This window comes from Acomys minous (assembly GCF_964271855.1).
Source record: "Acomys minous genome assembly, chromosome: 11".
Lineage (NCBI taxonomy): Eukaryota > Metazoa > Chordata > Mammalia > Rodentia > Muridae > Acomys > Acomys minous.
In genome coordinates, this window is record NC_140492.1 from 13,229,912 (window position 1) to 13,243,819 (window position 13,908).

A 13,908-nucleotide genomic window follows, 5' to 3' on the forward strand; every position below is an offset into this window, starting at 1 on the left:
GCACACAATGTTCCTGGTTTGAGTTTAACCAGACGTTTAGTTAGCTCAGATAAACATCCGCCCTCGGGTTCCAAGAGAAACAGGAACCAAGGTCTGTTCCCGTGAGATTAAGTCTGACCTTACCCCAGATCTGCCTACACAATTTGCTGATGTTCAAATGTTTGAAACAACCAATTGTGTGTGGCTGCGCCAAAACTTCCTCCTCCCCCCTCCCCCCCAACCTTTGCCCATATAAACCCCAAACCCCTGGGCTTCTGGGTCGACTCCTCTGTCTCCCGCATGGGATACGTGTCGACCCGGAGCTCCGCAAATAAACTGCCTCGTGTTTACAGCAAGACGGTCATTTGTTTGTCTTTGGGTGCACGCCATCCCGAGGCTTGAGTGAGGGTCTCCCTTCGGGGGTCTTTCAGTACACGCCTTTAATTACAACACTCAGGAGACAGAAGCATGCAGATCTCTGAGTTCTAGTCAGTTCTGTTCAGGCAGTTTGGTGACAGTACAGTGGAATGTAGTTCACTGAAGCTCAGCTCCTGGAATTCAGAGGCAGTTTTACCAGGAGAGTTTTAGAGAGACAGGATGCAGAGAAAACAAACAAGGTAGACACAGGTGAAGACAGAATGAGCCAGAAAATGACCTGGAGCGAGAAGATTAGAACAGATTGCTAGAGTTAGTTTGAGGCCAAGCAGAGCAATTCAGTGGGAAACTGAGAGAAGCCAGACTGAATCAGTCACCTTGGAGAGGAGTTTGATGTGGCTGAGTTGAACCAGCCAGCCAGAGTTCAGAGAAAGCTAGAAATGGTGAACTTATCCAGCAGTAAGTCTCAGAAACCAAAACATTCTAGCCCTAGATGAGATTGTATGGAGTCTAGAAGCTTCTAGGACTAAGCTTAGGTGAGCAGATGGAGGTGTAAGGTGAATAAAAGTTACGTTTACATGACCCATGTGTGGAAGTCAGTGAGCAACTTGCAGGAGTCAGTTCTTTCCTTCTAAGAAGTGGGTCCTTGGAATCGAACCAAGGTGGCAATCACCTTACCCACTGAACCATCTCAACTGTCCCATTTCTTCTTCTTTTTTTAATTTCAAAAAAGTGGAATGTTTATCCACAAACCCACAGTTTTCTCACCTTTTCAAGAGCAAAAGGTTTTGCCAAAATACTAGTAGCAGGTACAAAAAATATAATCATGAGGACTCTATTGTGATGTCTCTTCCAGTTCTGGTGCTATTGGGTGGAGTGCTCGCAGTGTGGGCCTTGATGAGGAAACAGACCAGAATCATAACTCTGTACGGCAACTGGTTATGGGGTAAAATGAATCTGCCTCAGGGAACAATTCTTTTTCTGAAAACCTTATTAGCTTTAGATTACTAGTGTGTCAGATACAATATGATTATACTCAGATACAATATCTCTGACATTTCCTTTTTTAAAAAATCCATGCCAAAATGAAAGCATTAATTCTGTGTTGTTTGTTACTGTTGTTGAAGACAGGTAGGTCTCAAATGTACGGGCCTCCTGTCTCAGCACTACTCCTGGTTGAAATTACAAGCATACCTGACCACGCCCAGCTCAAGTATGCCTTAAACTTAATGGAATGTTAAGATCTTAAATTTCAAAATAGCAAGACAACAGAAGTGACTCCTAAGAGTCAAGAAATCTCACTGAAAGCTCATTTCCAACCATTTCCTGGTCAGAGGCATAAACATGCACGCTCTCCTTGTGCTGTTGCTCATTCCACACACGCCAGCAACATAATGTGATCATATATACAACCTGTTTCTGCTCCACCCTCCCCTTGCTTCCTCCTTTGTATGTTGTTGTTGTTGTTGTTGCTGCTGCTGCTGCTACTGTTGTTGTTGGTGGTGGTGGTAGTGGTTTTGGTAGCCCAGTAAGCCCAATTAATGCTGCCCATGTGCGAATGTTTGTGGGGCCATCCACTGAAGCATAGGCAACTTACTAGTGGCCACACCCTCAAGGCAGAGTGATTCTCCCTCAGCAACTATCAACTGCCAACCAGTTCTCACTAAGGCATATGGTGGCCCAGAGATCATCTCCCCCATCCGGAAATTTTTCTGGCTTGAGTTTATAAGTGTTGTGCTGGTAACCACACTTAGTGTGAGCTCATGAATGCAATAGACAGGATTCACAAAGGGCATGTCTTTAAGTCACGGCACTTGGAAGTAAGGCTGGTGGATCTCTGTGACTTTGAGGTCAGCCTTGTCTGTATAGAGAGCTCTAGGCTGTCCAAGGGTATTCAATGACATTGTCTTGAACATGAACAGAATTATGACCTTCATAGCATTCCTCCCTGTGCTCCAGTTCTTATATTTCTTTCAGCCTTATTTTCTGGGATGTTCCCTGAGCATCAGTGGGGATGCGGAGGGGTTGACAAAAATGTCCCATTTAGGTTTTCTCATGCTACAATACCACCCTGTCTGGCAAGGTGTGCCTACAGGTGTAGTAGTAGCATGACTCGTATGGGGTAACTGTGTTCTTGTTGGATTTGAGATTTGTTCTATAGGAAGCAAGTTCATATCTGGAACTTTAATTCTGATTTTTAAAAAAATCCATGGCTTGGGGGAATCCCAGACCTTACAGTAGAATCTACTGTTATTTTGCTAGCTGATCATGCTCCTTTGAGCCTTTGTAGCCCATTTTAACACATCAGTGACTGGTGTGAATAGAGTCAGCCTTCCATATCTATCAGTTCCCACATCAGCTGCCTCAAGCACCTGTGCATAAAAAGTTTGAAAAAATGCATCTGGCCAATCATGATGTAAAAGCCTGTAATCTCAGCATTTGGGAGGTGAAGACAGGACGAGCAGGAGTTCAAGGCCACCTACAGCTACACAATGAATATAAAGCCAACCCAGGGCAACAAGAGAATGTTTAAAAAACAAACAAATATTTCATTGGTAGTGAACAAGAACAAACATTTTCCTATAACTACCCCTAAAGAGCGCAGCTAAACAACCATTTCCTTAGTGCTTACAATGTAGTAAGTATTCAGCTAGAGGTGACTTAAGGAGTTTGTGTTTATGTTATTTGCAAGTTCTTGCCATATGAGTATTGGGCATCCTCAAAGTTTGGTATCTGTGTCATGAGCCACAGCAGCAGAGGACAATTCACCTGGAGGATTGCTGAAAGACTACTCACAACTCTGTTACCTTTTTCCACTAACCCCTCCTTGGACTTCTGTTGGGCCACTGAGCCTCAGCAACAGGTTCCTCCTCCAGCCTCCGGATGTCAGGGAGGTGCTGAACATAGAGACATCCTCTGGCAGAATTCCAACTGAATGCCTTTTCCATGGGAAGCATTGTAATCAACCCAGATTCCAAGAAGGGGTTCTGTGTTGGTTTTAGAACTGTTGATCTTGCACCCATGGATGGAATTTCCTTCAACTTTTCCCTAGGCCCTTTCTTCACTGAGGGCATTCAAAATCTTGATGGGGAAGTTGGATTTTAAACAAGTAAAATCCTCTAAATTTAAGTGGGGGAGGAACAACTACTCGTTAACCTGTAAATGTGTTTATTTCGTCAGATGAGGGCATGAGATGAGAGCCGTACAAAAGCTGTATGAATACCCACCTTGGGCCGAGCCCAGAGAGTTCTTTTCTCTGTTCTAGCCGTCCCTAGGCCTAGGGCTAGAAGCTTCTAGCCTCCATACAACCAAATCTTCTGCTAACCCAAATCTTGCAGGCGTCAGCTTCCAGCTTCCATCTGCTAACCTAGGCCTGGAATGTTTTCAGCTTCTGAGATTTTACTGCGGAATAAACCCACACTTTCTGGCTCTTCCTGAACTCTGGTTCAACTCAGCTGTTCTGGTCCAAACTCCTCTCCAAGGTGACTGAATCAATCTGGCTTCTCTCTCAGCTTCTGTCTGAGTTGCTCTATGTGGCTTCAGACTAACTCTGGCAGGGTGTTCTAATCTTCTGGCACCTTCTCATTCTCTGGCCTGTTTCTGTAAAACTGTCCCAGTAAAACTGCCACACACATTAGTCCCACTATACTCCTCCTCCTCCTCCAGCTCCTCCTACTTTTTCTCTCCCAGTGCTGCTCTTTGTTTGTTTGTTTGTTTGTTTGGGTTTTGGTTTTGGTTTTTTTGAGACAGGGTTTCTCTATATTACACCTCTGGCTGTCCTGGACTCACTTTGTAGACCAGGCTGGGCTTGAACTCACAGAGATCCTCCTCCCTCTCCCTCCCGAGTGCTGGGACTAAAGGCGTGCCCCACCAGGCCTGCTCTTACGTAGCCTCTATTTCCTGCCCTCATGAAAGCTGGGCTATCTATCCTCTCCCCGATTCATTCTGTCAAATCTTTCTCTGATTCATCATTCTTTCTGCCCCTCGATGAGATGTCACTTCCAAACCTCATTGCTTCCGTCTATAAACTATTCTTATTTTCATTGCTTGGGATTAAAGCTATGGACGAAGGGCAAATCTGCATTCCAGCCAGATCCCTCATTGTGTGGGATTATAGGTGTGTACTAAGGGTGTGTCTTATTCCAGCCAGATCACATAGGCCTAAAAGGTCTTTAGATATGATCCTTTGCCAGAACAGCCATGTTGCTGGATTAAATCCTTCTACATTAAACCAAGGTATAAATCTTATTTACACTATGTTCATAAGAAAAGACTCACCTTTCACACCAAGTGTGACACTAAGAAATGGTCTTAAATGAGATCTTTAAAATGAGAAATTATGGTCCTGTGGAGACAGGTTTCATAACAGACAACATTTGTGTAACCTCACCTCCAGCACATCGAATGTGTGAACAGCGCAGTGTACTGCGCAGGGAGTGTTAAGGAAGACATCTGCTTACCTCCCGAACAGCTGAGTAGGCTCTGAAAAACGTGTCTTCCCATTCCAAAAGAAGGAAAAAAAACAAAACAAACCAGGGAGTCCTTGTTGATGCACAGCTTTTAGTTACATAAATTTCCTTACCTTGCCGTTTAGACTGCATGTGTGACTACCCAAACAGCTGGTGGAACTCAAGCATACGCTGTTTATTTTGAAGCTACGACATGTTCAGGCAGATATTTTTTTATCCTAGAATTTTCAGACACTGTCATCTAGGATAACTCTAATTAATAAACAACACTGGGCTCGCTTTGGGCTTCCTGTCACATGTCCAGGAGACATGCTGGGAGGAGGACAGTGCCCCAGCCCCGTCCCTCTACACCTTTCTGCAGAGTTCAGACTCAAGCCGGCGAGCTGTAAGCGGGGATCTGCCTGTCACCGCAGCACAGCACAGGATGATGATTTATTTATTTAAAGTTTCATTTTGAGTTTAATCTCAGGTCCTACAGGCAAGAAAAGACAGGGAACATATTCACTACTGTGACTTAAAAGACAGAAAAATAGAAGATTCTTTTGTTATTTTATTTTATTTTTTTTATGTTCTATTTTTCTTTTTCTTTTTTTATTAATTTATTCTTGTTACATCTCAATGGTTGTCCCATCCCTTGTATCCTCCCATTCTTCCCCCCCTCCCATTTTCCCCTTATTCCCCTATGACTGTGCCTGAGAGGATGACGATTTATATGCTGCGCCACTGCAAGGCCAGTGACTCCACCAGCTGCAGAGTCATTACAGCTTTGCCTGTGAGTTTGCTGTGCCTGCTCAAATGATCAGGCACACGTGTTCTCTCAGCCCCTGATTCCATAAGAACATCAGCCACACCACCCCTTGCTTCAGCCACCCTTTCAGACTTGCAGCCTTCTTACTCCAGGGTCTTGTGCCAGCTGTGTGGATACTTTAGCCACAGTGACATCAACTGGAAAACACTGGAACTGGGACCTCGCCTCATCACAGAAACCCCACATTCACATGTTTCCATTCCTCTTGTTTAGACATATAACCCAACAGCAGGCAGATCAGTAGCATAAAAAAAAATCCCAGTTGGATTACGGGCCAAGGGGTTATCAAAATTCAATAGAAAAACAAAAATAATTTTAAAGATGTATGTTAATGGATATGATCATATATTTTGGGAAGCATATTGATGATCATTTGAAGCTGATCGCTAGCTTTCAAGGTCTGTAAAAGTAGACTTCTTTTAATCATGACACAGGACAGGCGAGGTGGCACATGCCTTTAAACCTAGCACTTGGGAGGCAGAGGCAGGCAGATAGCTGTGAGTTCGAGGTCAGTCTGGCCTACAAAACAAGTCCAGGACAACCCATGGTACAAAGAGGAACCATGTCTTAAAAAAATCAGACCAAACCAAACCAAACCAAATCAAACCAAACCAAACCCACAAATTAATAGTCAGTTAATACTAACACGTTCAGATTGTAATATTCATTGTCTCACAATTCCAGGTTTTCCCCTGTGGCTGGTGGGAGCACGGATCCTGTGTCTGCTGAGCATCACTTCCTGCTCTACTCAAGTATTTTCTTCCAACCCCCAGCAGGCTGGGCCCTTTGATCATGTGCTGGTCAGAGAGTATGGGAGAAGCTTCTATGGACCTCACAGTGTCACCTGACAGCTATGTTCTGGGGGCAAACTCTCAGACCCCAGTGGCCTATACCCTTTCCTGGTATTGTGCCCTGGAATCTCACTTCTAGGGCACATGCCAGGACAATTGCAGGCTTTATCTCATTTATTTCATGCCCTCCCAACACCCTGCGCCTCATGCTGCCTGAACTCAGCACGCGAAACTTGCTTTGCCTTTGTTTCGTTTTCACAGTTACTTGAGGTGGGAAGGTATGAACAGACTGTTACTCTTGTCCAATGCCATCTTAATCATACAAGGAACTGTAACTACAGTGTTTAATTGTTTAGAGGATAAAATCTAGAATATACAAATTCTAAAGAAGTCTCTACTGCTGACAGATTAAAAAAAGCTAGGGAAATATTGTTTAATTCTCTAACAGTACTACATAAATATACCGCATGTTAACACCAACACAATGTCTGTCTCTGTGAGTTTGAGGCCAGCCTGGTCTGCATGCAAAGCAAGTCCAGGACAGCCAAGTCTACACAGAGAAACCTTATCGAGAAAATCCAATGGAAGTCATCATATCTAAATATATAGGTCCAGAAATCTAAGTGAGAACCTCTGGCCTGAGCAACGTGGTAAGAACAGAGGATGGATTTGTGGCCATGTCTAGTGATAGAATCATCACTGTTAGATTGTGTGCAAGGATGGAAAACAGGACCAAAGGCATTTAAAAGTCTTTCTTTAGAGCACTTGGGTTGACAAGAGATTCCGTTAACCGAAAGGGAACCCTGAGGAAGGGCAGAAGTGAATAGAAGATGCTAACTTTGCCACATTTTGAATGAAGCATCCTATTATACATCTTTGTAAACACTTAACACTATTTGTCGATTCTGAGAGGTCATTAAGATTGTTTTATCAATACGTGCAAGTCATGTCAATGATTTGTGAAGCTATGGTCACCTACCTGGAGGCTGAAAGAGGGGAGCCCAAAACTGAGCCACAAGGTAAGGATCAGGTAAAGTTGAGGTGGATGTGGTTTCAGAAATCACGTTCAAGGAGGATCTTGTCAATTTAAGACAGCAAAGGATAATAAGGTTTTTGAAGGCATAGGAGGAGTAGGAAAAGAAAAGATAAAGGCTGGGGGTAGGGAGATGGCTCAGTCAGTGGAGTCTCCATCTCATAAATATCTCTCCACATTAACCCCCTTTGTAACTGTAGAATACTACTATATATAACAAGACCGACTTTTTATAAGAAATGTAGGCCCCACTGGAAGATACAGATTCAACTATTTCTCCCCTGAGAGAGAACAGTGGAGTCAGAGATACTGCCCATGACTTGAAAACCAAAAAAAAAAAAAAAAAAAAAAAAAAAAAAAAAAAAAAAAAAAAAAAAGAAAGAAAGAAAAAAAGAAAGAAAGAAAAAAAGAAAAAAGAAAAAGAAAAAAATTTCAGGCATGTTCCTGGACAAGAGTGATATGTAGAAAACAAAAACCACTTACTTTGATGTCTTTCCAAAGACACTTGCTTCTCAATGCTAAATAAATGGCAGGGGGATTCTCTTCCTGCAGGTGTAAAAGTCTATCAGATACACATCACAGCATATTCTGACCACAAATCTACTCAGGCAAGTGATTTTAACTCTGAGAGAGTTATCTGCCTTCTCTTTGCTAAACTCCTCAGAAGCTACAGCTCCTTGAAAATTTCACTTGGCAATCCTGAGATTTTTGACAAGAACATGTTACAAGAATTCTGCTCAGCAACTGCTTTTTTCCAGATTATTAAGCAACAAGTGTGAGTGTGAATTTTGAACCCCTGAAAATTGGGTTGGCTGGAGGGTGATCTAGCCACTTCTAGAATTGTGTACCAAGAAACAGGCTTGAAAGATAAAATATTAAAGATGTCTGACATTCCTCATTTTTTCTACCAAATACCTGTGATGTAATCAGCGTGTTTTGTAATGAGATTTGAAATAGTCACAGACACATTAGTCCAGAAAAAAATATCCCTCAAATTTTTCTATTCACCACTCCTTTTCACTCAAGAAATCTTTGCATGACTCCAACTATCTTGGTATATAAAATAGGCTTAGAAATCATGCCTGTGTCCCACGAAAACCTTCACTTACCAGGAAACTGGGACAGAGAGGAGGACACCCTATTGGGACTCTAGATGAGAGAAGCATGGGAGAATAGCAAAGTAGAAGGATCCAGAGGATCCTAGAAACCTACAAGTAGAACATTATGATAGGCAGATTTGGGCCCAGGGGTCCCACTCAAACTAAGGCACCAGCCAAGGACAATACAGGTGGTAAACCTTAAACCCCTACCCAGATCTAGACAATGGACAGAACACTCTCCACAGTAGAGTGGAGAGTGGGGTAAGACTTTCACAAGTACTCTGGTGCCTCATATTTGACCATGTCCCCTGGAGGGGGAGACCTGGTAGCACTCAGAGGAAGGATGGCAGGATACCAAGAAGAGACTTGATATCCTATGAGCATATACAGGGGGAGGTAATCCCCCTCAGGAGCAGTCATAGGGGAGGGGAATAAGGGGAAAATGGGAGGGAGGGAAGAATGGGAGGATATAAGGGATGGGATAACCATTGAGATGTAACAAGAATAAATTAATAATAAAAAAGAAATTATGCCTGTATTTGTAATAAATTGCAAAGAAATTTATTTACAAAAATTCCATCCTGTAGGAAGCCACTTAACCAGGAAGGTAAGCACCTCAAAAATGGACTCAGGAAGTCCCTGAAATGGACCAGATTTACTAGGTCCCTTCCTGCCAGAATAAGCAATAAAAGCTGAGCACTCCTCTTAAACAGAAGGATGCAGAGCTGCAAGGAAGAGTCTTGTGACCAGCCCAGCTGCCTGGAAGTAGCAAACCAACTTGCTGAGCTGCCTTAAGGCTGTGCAGCGTGCTTCAGACTCCCAGCTTTGTGAGCTGTCACCTACGCTGGGGTTTGTTGTAGTTAATTTAGAAGTATGGCCTAATAAATGGCTATTATTAGGCCAATTATTATTATGGCACTATTTTCTAACCTGCTAGTAGTCCATGAAGTCATAGAAAGCTGCTATACTTTAAAACTGCCTTGGTTCACCTGGGGCAGGGCAGATATTAATCCTTTAAACTGCCTCCCATATTGGGGCAGGTATCCCATACCCTGCCCCTATCTCATGCCATCTGCTTCTAATAATTTCTATTGGGCTACCTCCCATCCATAATCCCAAACACTTGCCAATGCTCTTCATCTGGGCTGAACCCTCCATCCACCTTGCCCATGTGCTTTCCCTCCACCTAAGCCATGGTGTGGGCCTCCTTTCTTCTCCCTCCACTGCCTCTAATCCTCCTCCAGTCTCTCACTGCATCCTTTCCCAAGAATCTCTCTGTCTGAGCAGCCAGGGAACCTTAGCCACACCCATCGCATTTATTTGCGCTGCCAGCATGTGTTGGCTTTTTATTGGTCAAAAAAGGAACAAGGTTTTAGGTAAGGTTGAAAACATTTTGGGGTGCATGAGCCTGCTCATTTGGGCAGCAACCAGCCCAACCTCCAACAGGGGTTGGCTTTGGTGATGCAGCTGCCTTTGAGTCATTTCTATTCCGGTAAGTAATCTCTTCCCCCATGTTCCTATAACCAGTTGGACTTTGGTGGTATCTGTACTGTTGGTCTGTTGTGGGTTCCTTATCTGAGGTGAGTAGATGTGTGTGCTGTGTCTACCCCAGAAGTTTTGTCACACAACAGACGCTAAGACTGATAGATGTATTCCGGTATCATCAGACGAAAGCATCCATCCTTCATAAAAACTGTCCCCCTGGTGGTTTAGTAGCCATTGGTGATGCTTGTAGCCATTATTTGACTCAAGGTTGGTTACAGCTTATAAAACTTCAACTTACTACAGACGGAGGGACTTACAGAAAATTTAACACAAAAATCTCGTTTTAGATAAGACAAAGCCAGGTAACACAAGGAAGGTACTTGGTGTGAGTTATTTGTTAAACAAATTGGCCACACCTTCCCTTGGTTAGTAAAGCTGTTTCCTGTCTTCACTGAGATGAAATGATCATCATTGGTTTCAAGTCTAGCCTGCCCATACACAAGTAACCTTGACAAATCCAGGCTTCACCTCCATCCTGTAAGTGTGATGGTACCAAAAGCCACATCAAATGGGTTAGGAAAACTAAGTGAAAGGTTAATTAAATTCTTGACACACCTAAGATGGATTAACTCAATTGAGCATTGAGCCACTTACTCAGCACCTTCTTGGGTAATGCTACTGTTTTACCATTACATGAGATGACCACCAACTCCACTTTCCAGGACAGAAAGTTGTATTCTTGATGAGTACTTTTCCCCATTGGTCCTTATGATTATTTACTGTAAGCAGATATATTAGCAATTCCAGTTTAGGATGAAATGGTTCTCATCACTCCTTTTTTTTTTCCCCCCTCAGCATTCCTAACTGAAGGGAAATAGTGTATTTTAAAAGCAATGACATTTTCTAGACTGTAGAATCTCTTGTGTACTGTACGGAAGCATCACCTATCAATAAAAAGCTAATAGCCTATTAGCTGAGACAGGAAAGCGGAGGTGGGAGTTCTGGCAGAGAGAGGTGAACTCTGGGAGAGTCAGAGACAGGAGATTCACCCCAGACTCTGAGAAAGACCAACGTGTGACACTGAGGAGAGGTAACCAGACATATGGTGCACAGAAGAGAATAAACAGGTAATATAAGTTATGAGCTTGTCAGGGAGTGAGCCAAAGCTTATGGCCTAGGCATTTATTCATAAATAATAAAGTCTCAGAGTCATTATTTCAGGAATTGAGGCACTGGAGGGAAAACCCACGCTTACAAATGGTGTACCAAACCTGGGGCAAGAACTTATTTCCTAGCAACTGAGAAGCCGGTGCAAAGCAGGATGCTGCAGAGAGGCCTAGAACAAAAGAAGTGGCTAAAGTCACCGGTGCCACTTTGTCTGAAAGGTCTGTGGATGGAAAGCCACTACAGGTTTTCCCAAGCTTGGCATAGCACGTCTGTGGAGCCCTGTAAAGGCAACTGATCTCCTACATGGTGTTGCTCTGAAAAGCATGGTGGCTCAGAGAGGCTTGGGACAGACAGAGGTCAGAAGCAGCAGCCCAAGGCCAATGCACGAGGGACCAAGACTGAGATGGGGGTGTGTCACAGGCCAGTCCGGGAGGCACAGCTGCTGTGAGAGCAAACAGGAAATGTAGCTGGGATTAGGAGAACTGCACTGGCCTGAGGGGGGCAGAGTCAATCATAGCCTCTGAGGTCTGTGTTTAATGCAGACACAGACAGAGAAAAGGAAATCCTAGCACAGAAAAACCTCTGATCATTTACAGTATGCTTAAAGATGCGCTTAGATGTTAAAGAATGGAAACTGGAGATAGACAGTCATAAAAAATAGCTTAAAAGAGTAAAGTCCTTTAAAAAGAGTGTTAAGTAAAATTAAAAAGTAATAAGACAAATACAAGTGCAAAATGCAATTACAGAGAACATTTGGTTACTGTATAATTTTGTTATGCTTATCAGCATACACATATTCATATTTTTAGTAATGTCTGCAATTTTATAAAACCTCTTTAAGAGATTAGAAGAAAACAACTTTAGAGAAGAAAAAGAATGATAAATTCAATTCTAAAACAGAGGCCAAGAACAGAGATGAGAGGATTCTTTAATTCAGAATAAAGAATCTTCAGAGGGGGAAAAAAAAAGAGTAACCACTGATTTTACTAAAATGACTCAATATTAAATATTAATAATCCTTCAACACGTATTTTTTGGCTTTTTTGAGACAGAGTTTCTTTGTGTGTAGCCCTGGCTATCCTGGATCTCGTTTTGTAGACCAGGCTAACCTTGAACTCACGGAAATCTGCCTGCCTCTGCCTTCAAGTGCTGGGATTAAAGGCATGTGCCACTAGACCTGGCTTGCTAGAGAAAATTTAATTGAATCTTTAGGCTTTGGAAATGCTAATGCTAGAGCTGGCGTGGTAGCGAATGCCTGTAATCCCAGCATTCAGACAGCAGAGACAGGAGAATCTCTGTTCAAGGCCATCCTGGTTTAGAAAGTGAGTCCAGGACAGCCAAGGCTACACAGAGAAACACTGTCTCGAAAAACAAAAACAATAAACAACAACAAAAAAAAAGCTAGTAGACCATTAAGGGCCAGATCTGTACCTCTTCGTGAATGGATTAAAACTACTGTGGATATAGAATCTGATGCTCACAATTCACTTGTGGTTGGACAATTACAGGAGACATAAAAACAAAATGCCCATTACTATAGTGTGAAAGATGAGGTTATTCCCTAGAGAACTGTAGCCAAACAGCTCCTAAGGACAAATTCTTCTACAATCATCATCATCATCATCCTTAGGGAGACAGTTTCCTGAGGAATGTAGAGGATGTGGAAGGAACAGACATAAGGCTCATGAATGTAGGTCATCCAGAGATACTCGAGGCAATTTCTTACTGTTGGAAAACTGACTAAGGGCTTCGCTCAAGGCTTGACAAAAACCAACATGAGCCATTCATTTCCTGTCCACCAATAAAGACCATTCTGAAAAACAACTAGAAAAATCAAGGCCTGATGGGACAAACAGAGCTGCCCAAAACATAAATAATCCAGTTAACAGAGAAAACTGGCAGCTGTGGATCGAACAAAAGATTCTAAAGATAACAAGAAACAGGTATTTTGGCAAACTACTATAAATGATAATAAACCAGAGTTAAAATTACAGTTAGATGGAATTGAGATTGAAGGCTTGGTGGATACAAGGTCAGATAAAACAGTAATTTCACAAGGTTCATGAATCCAGTTTGCCCACTTCAAAGCTTCAAGGAATTGGGACATTGTCTCAGGTTTAAAAAAAAAAAAGTCTAAATAGATAGAATGCACAGGACCAGAAGGATAAATAGGAAAATCAAGGCCATATGTGGCTGTTTTTGACATAAATCTATGGGGAAAAGATCTATTGTAACAGTAGGAAACATAGATTAGCATTCTTGCAACCATAAAGACAGACCGTAAAAAAAGAGATGTCCCTAATAAAGAAATTTTAAAATGTTATTGGGGATAGTTACAGACTGTCCAAGCTGTACATAAGCAGGATACAGCAGAGGCTGACTCTTCAACTTTATATGAGGGAGCCACTGCTGGTAGATCACCAGGTGTCTTACCAACTTGTTTGGACTGAGCAATGTATGAAAAAGCAAACATTACAGGTAGTAGCACAGTTGGTCCACAAGTATCTGGAGGCTCAACATACAAGAGTCAACCAGCCCTTGGAATTCTTCCGTATATGTCATTAAAAAGAAATCTGTCAAATGGACGATGTTGACAGATCTGAGAGCAATTAACAAAATCATTTAGTCAATGGGCTCTTTACAGCCTAGAATCCCATTGCTTTCCCTGTTATGTAAGGCATGGCCTATTACAGTGATTGAT